We start from the raw sequence: 7,589 nt of genomic DNA on the forward strand, positions 1-7,589 counted from the left end.
ACATTCGAAAATAAAAGAAAGGGAGAGAAAAGCAGATTATGAATAGTTTTTCCAGACATGCAATTCTAAACCCAAGTCCAGATAAGCACTTTAGGAGAAAAAAAACAAAAAACAAAAAACAAAAAAAAAAAGTACCCTGGTCTCTTAAACTATTTCATCTCAGGAAACAAACTTCTTTTACTTTTAATTTACTTTGATTTTGAAAACTCAGGTAGAGCGAGACCGGGAAATTTAGATGCATTCATGTAGAAGTATTCTGAACATTAAAGCACATTAATACATGACAGGTATTTAATTATTACAGATATAAAACATAGGTAGTTGTTTTCTATATCCCAACAGTTGCACTGCCTTTTTTGTTGTGGGATTACTGAAATCTAGGTCCACATTTTAAATTCTGTTGCTTTTTTTAGAGACCGAATTTTTTCTCCAAATAATCAGTTTACTTATTTCAACACAAATAGGCCTACTATGTGCTGAACACCTCATTAGGGATTCCTGACTTTTTAGTTTTTATGTTGCAGAGAGGAAGAAAAAAAAAGTGAAATTCCTCATAGAAAAAAAATAATAAAGTTTATAAAGATATTTCAATGTTTGCCATGCTGATCTTCATGTCATTTAGAAAAGTGGGTATCAAACACTCCCATTAAAAACAGATATGATTTTGTTTCTGCTTATAATGAACATGGTGGTTTTTATCATATTTTGAAATGGTAGCATAAATTTAGTTATTTTCAATCCCACAGTCTAGAATAAAGACCACAACAGTGAAACAAAATTATTATGAATAATACATTATCATGTTCTAGAAGTTTAACCACATGATATGGCAACTAAGTAGACCATTTATAAGTAAAGTATTTCACAGCAAAAAAAAAAAAAAAGAAAGATTAAAAAACAAAATCCAAGTACTATAATAATATGCACAATGGAAAGTGGAAAAGATATTCTTATAATTAACTGCTACATTCACTTGTTCTAAGGCCCTCCAAGCCTATGAGAACAGAATGTGTACAGCCCACATTACCATCTGTATCCTAAATAGGTTTTTAATTGCACTGTTCTTCTTTGGTTAAATTATACCACATAAAATCTCTCAGAGAAATTAAAGGAAACACAGCAACACAGGTACCAAATTCTTTCAATAACCTTTTGGTTTTGTTCATCCCATTACTAAACCCGATTTCAAAGCAGCCACCCTGAGCCTTTTAATGAGCAACTGTCATAAAAGGAAAGAGATCTTATTAACCAAGAAAGTTCATATCCACGTAAGCCTTTCACATTCAATATTACATAATCTGCTCACTAGGGAGCAGGAAAGATCAATATTCTAGGTACATACAGTAATCTTAAATAAGCCTAAATTAATGTTTTATATTTGAATAATAATGATGTACTTTGAACCCTAAAATATGAGAGTAAACATTTTGACACAAAGCATATAAACACTTTCCCCTATTTTTGACATTTTTTATAACTGTTAATTATGCCTTTGATGATGCTTGACCCATTTATACTGTAAATGAAAATCAAAGAGAAAGTGCCTTTATTATAGTACCGTATAGCATAATTAATTTTCCATGTCAAAGGATATTTATTTTTCTTTATTATAAATTGCAATCAATTTGAAAGATAATCTGGAATATCAACCTTTACATAACCAGCCCAGGTTACTACCTAATACCAGGGTTCTACAGCCAAATAGCTACAAAATTCTTCATATGAAAACTCTCAAATCGACAAAATATGGATTGTAAAGAATGATTGATTAAAGAAATTTAAAAAAAAAAATCACTCACATTGTATTGATACTGCCTCTGTATCTTTCATATGCATGTTTAATTATGCCTTAGTATGTGCTTTACCCACATCAATGCTGTCTAGTTTTGTGGTAAAGCTAAGATTAATTTAATTTCTTTAATGGTATCAACCACAATATGATGCCCATTTAATAAGATCCTTTGATGATGGTTATAAAACCCCCAGCAGAACTCTTGTTACCACAAGGGTAGCTTGCAAAAAATAAATCAAATTAAAACAAACATAATCACCAATAGCAAAGATGCAAGTACTGACTTGTCACTATTTTTAAGTACTTTCACTCAAAAGGAAACTCTTCTCAAACTTCAATACACAAACAAAACACCTGCAAGCCTTGGGTAGGCCCCAAGAGCCTGCATTTCTAATAAGCTTAGGTGAGATTGGTGCAACTTGTCTGGAATCCACACTTTGTGTAGCTAAAGAGTACAAAATATTTGTAAGGAGACAGCAAGCAGCCTCAGTACCTCAATGGCATGGTTCTTGGATTGCAGTAGATTGTTTTCTGTGAAGAAGCTCACAGCAAACACTACATACCTCAGTTAAATTCAAGAAATAAATGGTCACCATTGCTGTGAAGGCAAAGACTTCAAATGGAATATGAAGCATTAACTATCTCGGTCTAAGTAAAAGGATGCAAATTCACCCTTTACCCACTCAGGCATTCATTAATCAAACATCTGTTGAGCATCAACTAAATGCCTAGCAAAAAAAAAGAAAAAAAAATTTTTTTTTTTAAAGGCACAAACTTTGTATGTCTTTGTAGTTAGAGAGTTTTGAGTATGGTAGGAAAGATGAAACATCTTGCTGGTTGCATAAATTCCCACTCATAGTTGACTTAATACGACAGAGTAGAAATGTCCCTTAGGGTTTTCTAGACTGTAATCTTTATGGAAGGGAACGTGGTGTCTCCAAAGGATAAGCGATGGATATCAAACCGAAACGTCGACCGTTCGAGCCCGTCAGCCAGACAAAGATGAGGCTTTCTGCTCCCGCTAAAATTTAAAGCCTCAGAAACCCCACACAGGATCGCTGAGTCAGAACCGACTCAGTGGCACTTAACAACAACAATCTTTATGGCAGCTGATTGCCAGCTCTTTTCTCTCAGGGAGCCAGTGGTGGATTTCAGTTAGCCTATGAGTCCTGGGGAGTCCTGGTGTGGCACTGTGGGTTAATGCGCCAGACTGCAAAGCCATTTGAACTGCAAAGTCGGCGGTTCAAGATCACCAGCTGCTCCTTGGAAACCCTATACAGGGTCGCTATAGGTCGCAATCGACTCGACTCGACGGCACTTACAAACAACAACAGGAGTCCTGGTGTGGCACTGTGGGTTAACGCACCGGACTGCAAAGTCGTTTGAACCAGAAGATCGGCAGTTCAAGCTCACCAGTCGCTCCCTGGAAACGCTATACAGGGTCACTATGACTCAGAACAGACTCGACGGCACTTAACAACAAGTGCTTAACTATTGTACCACTAGACCTCCCTGTTAGACTTATAGTAGTGGTTTTCAGAGTGGAATTTCAAACCTGTAGCATCAGCATCACCCAGAGGAAACCATTAGAAATGCAAGTTGTCCGGCACCGCTTCAGACCTACTGAATATGAAACTTTGGGGGTGGACCTAGAAAGTTGTTTTAACAAACCCTTCATGAATAAATTTGCAAGATATGGGATTAGACCATCTCAGGATTCAGTCTTCAGTACAGATAGGAATCTCCTCCAAATTGTATGTAAATGTGGATTCCTGGGCTCCACTCAGAGATTCTCATTTAATTCAGTTGTACTGAAGCCTAACATTGGCATTTTAAAATAGGCATTCATTTAATTTTCAGAGGGTGACTACAGAGTTCACTTTGAGAAACACAAAGTATAATCTCAGAATATGGATGAAGGAAAATAATAGGATGAGAAAAGTCAATGTCACCAGGTAAAAAAGGAAAAAAAAGAGAAAAATGTCTCTCTGTTTATCTGTATGAAACCAGCCAGTAAGGAAAGGGTTTGATTCTGAATGCGCTGGAAAGAAAATTAGATCCAGAAAGCCGATACCTAAGTAACTCACATATTTCATAAAGTTTGATGGGCAGTTCCACAGCATTTTTCAATAGCCATAAACAATTCCTCTTTATACAGAGGTCTCCGAGTATGACTCCTCTTGACATTACAAGTGTAGAGAAATTGCGGGATTTTTTTTCCCCACTTGATGCCCAAGAATTCGATAAACCGGTGCCATTTTTAAAAGACTGTCATTTATTGCCTGTGGGTCACAGGAGAGCTTAATGGCAGAAATTACTTTCACAGCCTGGTCCTGTTTAGAAAGCTAGGTCAGCATTAGCCATTTCCTATTAGAGGTTCATTTTTCCTAGGAACTTTCAGGGATAAATCTGAGAGAGACTTGTTGTTAAGTGCAGTCTAGTCGGTTCCTACTCATAATGGGTTTCCGAGGAGTGACCGGTGAGTTTGAACCACCGACCTTGCGGCTCAAATCGACTTTGCAGACCAGTTCCTGCTCGGGGGGCTGCAACCCTCTAGCACAGTAAGGTTAATTGTTTTTTGGTTTTCTTTTTTGTAAATTCTATACTGTAATCATCCTCATTTGAAACAAAATTGAATTGCCCACTTTGGGGCTAGATAATTACAAACAGAGGATAAAACATGGCATTTCTGGAGAGCTTAAAGAGTCTTATAATTTTAGAGATGCCAAGAGAGCATTTCCAGGGCAAAGATCTTCCTTTGTAGAGGTGTTGTTTGGTGAAGGCCTGGGGATCTGGCGTCCTGGTGCTTTTCCTTCTTAAGTAGTTTAAAATCACTTCCAAGAGCAGAGAGCCCTTGGTTCAGACTGCTGTACACCTTACTTGTTAAGCTCCGTAGAGTCTTTTCTGACTCATAGCCATTTCTCAGCTGTATAGCATTTCTGAAGCTATGAATCTTTGCTTAGGAGTCCTGGTGATACCAGCAGGATAAGTATTCGACTTCAAGGTCAGTTTGAACCATAGGATCAGTGGTTCAAACTCACCAGCTGCTCCTTGAAAACCCTATACAGGGTCACTGAGTCAACAGCACTTAACAACAAAAAAATATTTGCTTGAGTAGAAAGCCTCAACTTTTCCCAGGGTGGCATCTGTTGAGCTCAAATCGCCTTCTGGTTATCCTACAGAGCCATTTAGGCAAATTACTCAATCTTTCTCTGCTTCTGGTTTCTCATCTAGAAAATAGGGATAATAATCATGATGTTCAGTTGCTATCCGTAAGGTTTTCATACCCCCAAGGTAAATTGCCAAGTCCTTCTTCGTTGCATGTCTTATTCTGGATGTTCTGCTGAACCCTGCCCACTCTGGTGACCCTGATGGCATGTGCAGTACCGGTAGCATAGCTTCTAGAATTCTAACAACATGCAAACCACCAGAGAGATGGACTGACACAGTGGCTGCAACAACAGGCTCAAACGCTATTGTGAGGAAAACACAGGACTTATGTGTATTTTGTGCTACTGTACATAAGGAGCTCTAGGAGCATAGTGGTTACGAATTGGCTGCTAACCTCAAGGTCGGCAGTTCGAAACTACCAGTCGTTCCATGGGAGAAAGATGAGGTTTCCTGCTCCCGTAAAGATTTACAGCCTCGGAAACCCTGTGCAGGGTCGCTATGATTCAAAACCGACTCCACGGTACTTAACAACAACTTAACAACAATACATAGGCTCATTGAGAGTAGCAGCCTACAACCACAATAATAATAACTTCATGAAGTTGGAGTAATTAAAGACATGATGTATATAAAGCATTTTAAAATATCTTGGCACGAAGTAAACACTTAATAAATATTAGTATTTTATATAACATAACATGAATCTAAATGAATATGAAAATTTCACCCAAAATGTTAAAGGTACTTTCTCAAAGCACTTTGAGAAATGAATTATTCTGTATCTAGTTAGTCTAGTGTGGCACTGTGGGTTAATGCACCAGACTGCAAAGCCATTTGAACTGCAAGGTTAGCGGTTCAAACTCACCAGCTGCTCCTCGGAAACCCTATACAGGGTCACTATAGGTCAGAGTCGACTCAACCGCACTTAACAACAACAACAACAACAACAAAGTTAGTCAAGAACACATTACATTAGAATCCTAAATATCCTCAAAGAGAGATGCTTCAGGCCATTTTATTCTGCTTTGTTGGTATTTCCATACCAAAATATTCCTGAAATGGCATTTCTCAAACATTGTCATATTCCCTGAATTTGCATTCTGGCTTCACTCTTAATCATGGGGTTTCAAAATTTCCTCATCTGTAAATTAGGGTAACAAGTTCTTGTGAAGATTCCATGAGTCCCTGATGTTGCTTCAGGGAGCATTGTTGCTGCTGCTGCTATGGTGGGTGCTGCCTTTGTCTAGCCGTCCTCAGCCTTAGTAGCAAAGGAAAAGCAGAATGTGATCTCTGTAGATCTGTGGCACAATCCCAAAGCATCCATCCAAAAAGAAGAAATGTCTTCCATGTTTTGTTTCACCACAAATATGCATGTGAATTTTTAGCATTGTATCCCACAGTATGTTGTTGTTGTTAGGTGCCTTTGAATCTGTTTCAACCCATAGCAACCCTATGCACAATCAGAATAAAACACCACCCAGTCCTACACCATCCTTACAATTGGTACTACACTTGAGCCTACTGCTGTTGTCATTGTGCCAATCTATCTCATTGCGGGCATCTCTCTTTTTTACGGATCCACCACTTTACAAAGCACGATGTCCTCTTCCAGGGATTGACCCTGGAAGATAATATGTCCCATATGAGAGACAAAGTCTGGCCATCTTGGCTTTTAAGGAGCTTCCTAGTTGTACTTCTTCCAGCACAAATTTATTTGTTCTTCTGACAGTCCATGATTTCTGCATTCTATTGGGTCACCTCTCTTTTGCAGTGGTCACAAATGCAGCATTCTCCAATCAGTTGGCCAAGTAGCTATGTTTCAAATTTCTTGGCATAGATGAGTGATTGCTTCAAGTGCTACATCAGTTTGAAATATTTCATTTATATTACATAAATTCCTGGAGTCGTGTTCTTTGCAAATACCTTCAGTGCACCTGAAGGACTTCTTCCTTCAGTCTCTTGATCATAGGCTACCTCTTGAAATGGTTGAACATTGACCATTTCTTTTTGGTACAGAGGCTGTGTATTCATTCCTTCCATCTCCTTTTAATGCTTTATGCATCATTCAATATTTGGCCCAAAGAATCCTTCAGTATAGCATGTCAAGGCTTAAATTTTTGTTTTTCTTCAGTTGTTTCAGCTTGTTTTTCCCTTTTGGTTTTCTTGCTCCAGATCTGTGCACATTTCATTATAATATTTGACTTTGTCTTCATGAGCTTCCCTTTGAAACTTTCTGTTAAACTCTTTGACCTCCTCATTTCTTCCATTTGCTTTAGCATCTCTGTGCTGGAGAATAAGTTTCGGAATTTCTTCTGATATCTATTTTGGTCTTTTCTTTCTTCCTTGTCTTCTTAATGACCTTTTGCTTTCTTCCTGTATGATGCTCTTGATGTTACCCTCCACCCCCAACTCTTCTTGTTATTGATCATTAGTATCTAATGCATCAAATATTTTCTTGGGATGATTTCTAAATCCAAGTAGAATATGTTCATGGCCACATTTCTGCTAATTTTCTTCAGCTTCAGCCTGAACTTGTATATGAACTATTGATAGTCTGTTCCATAGTCTGCCCCTGGCCTTGTTTTGGCTGATGATATGGAGCTTTTCCACAGATGTCATCATTGTG

The sequence above is a fragment of the Chrysochloris asiatica genome, unplaced genomic scaffold, assembly GCF_000296735.1.
Source record: "Chrysochloris asiatica unplaced genomic scaffold, ChrAsi1.0 scaffold00017, whole genome shotgun sequence".
In the NCBI taxonomy this organism is placed as follows: domain Eukaryota; kingdom Metazoa; phylum Chordata; class Mammalia; order Afrosoricida; family Chrysochloridae; genus Chrysochloris; species Chrysochloris asiatica.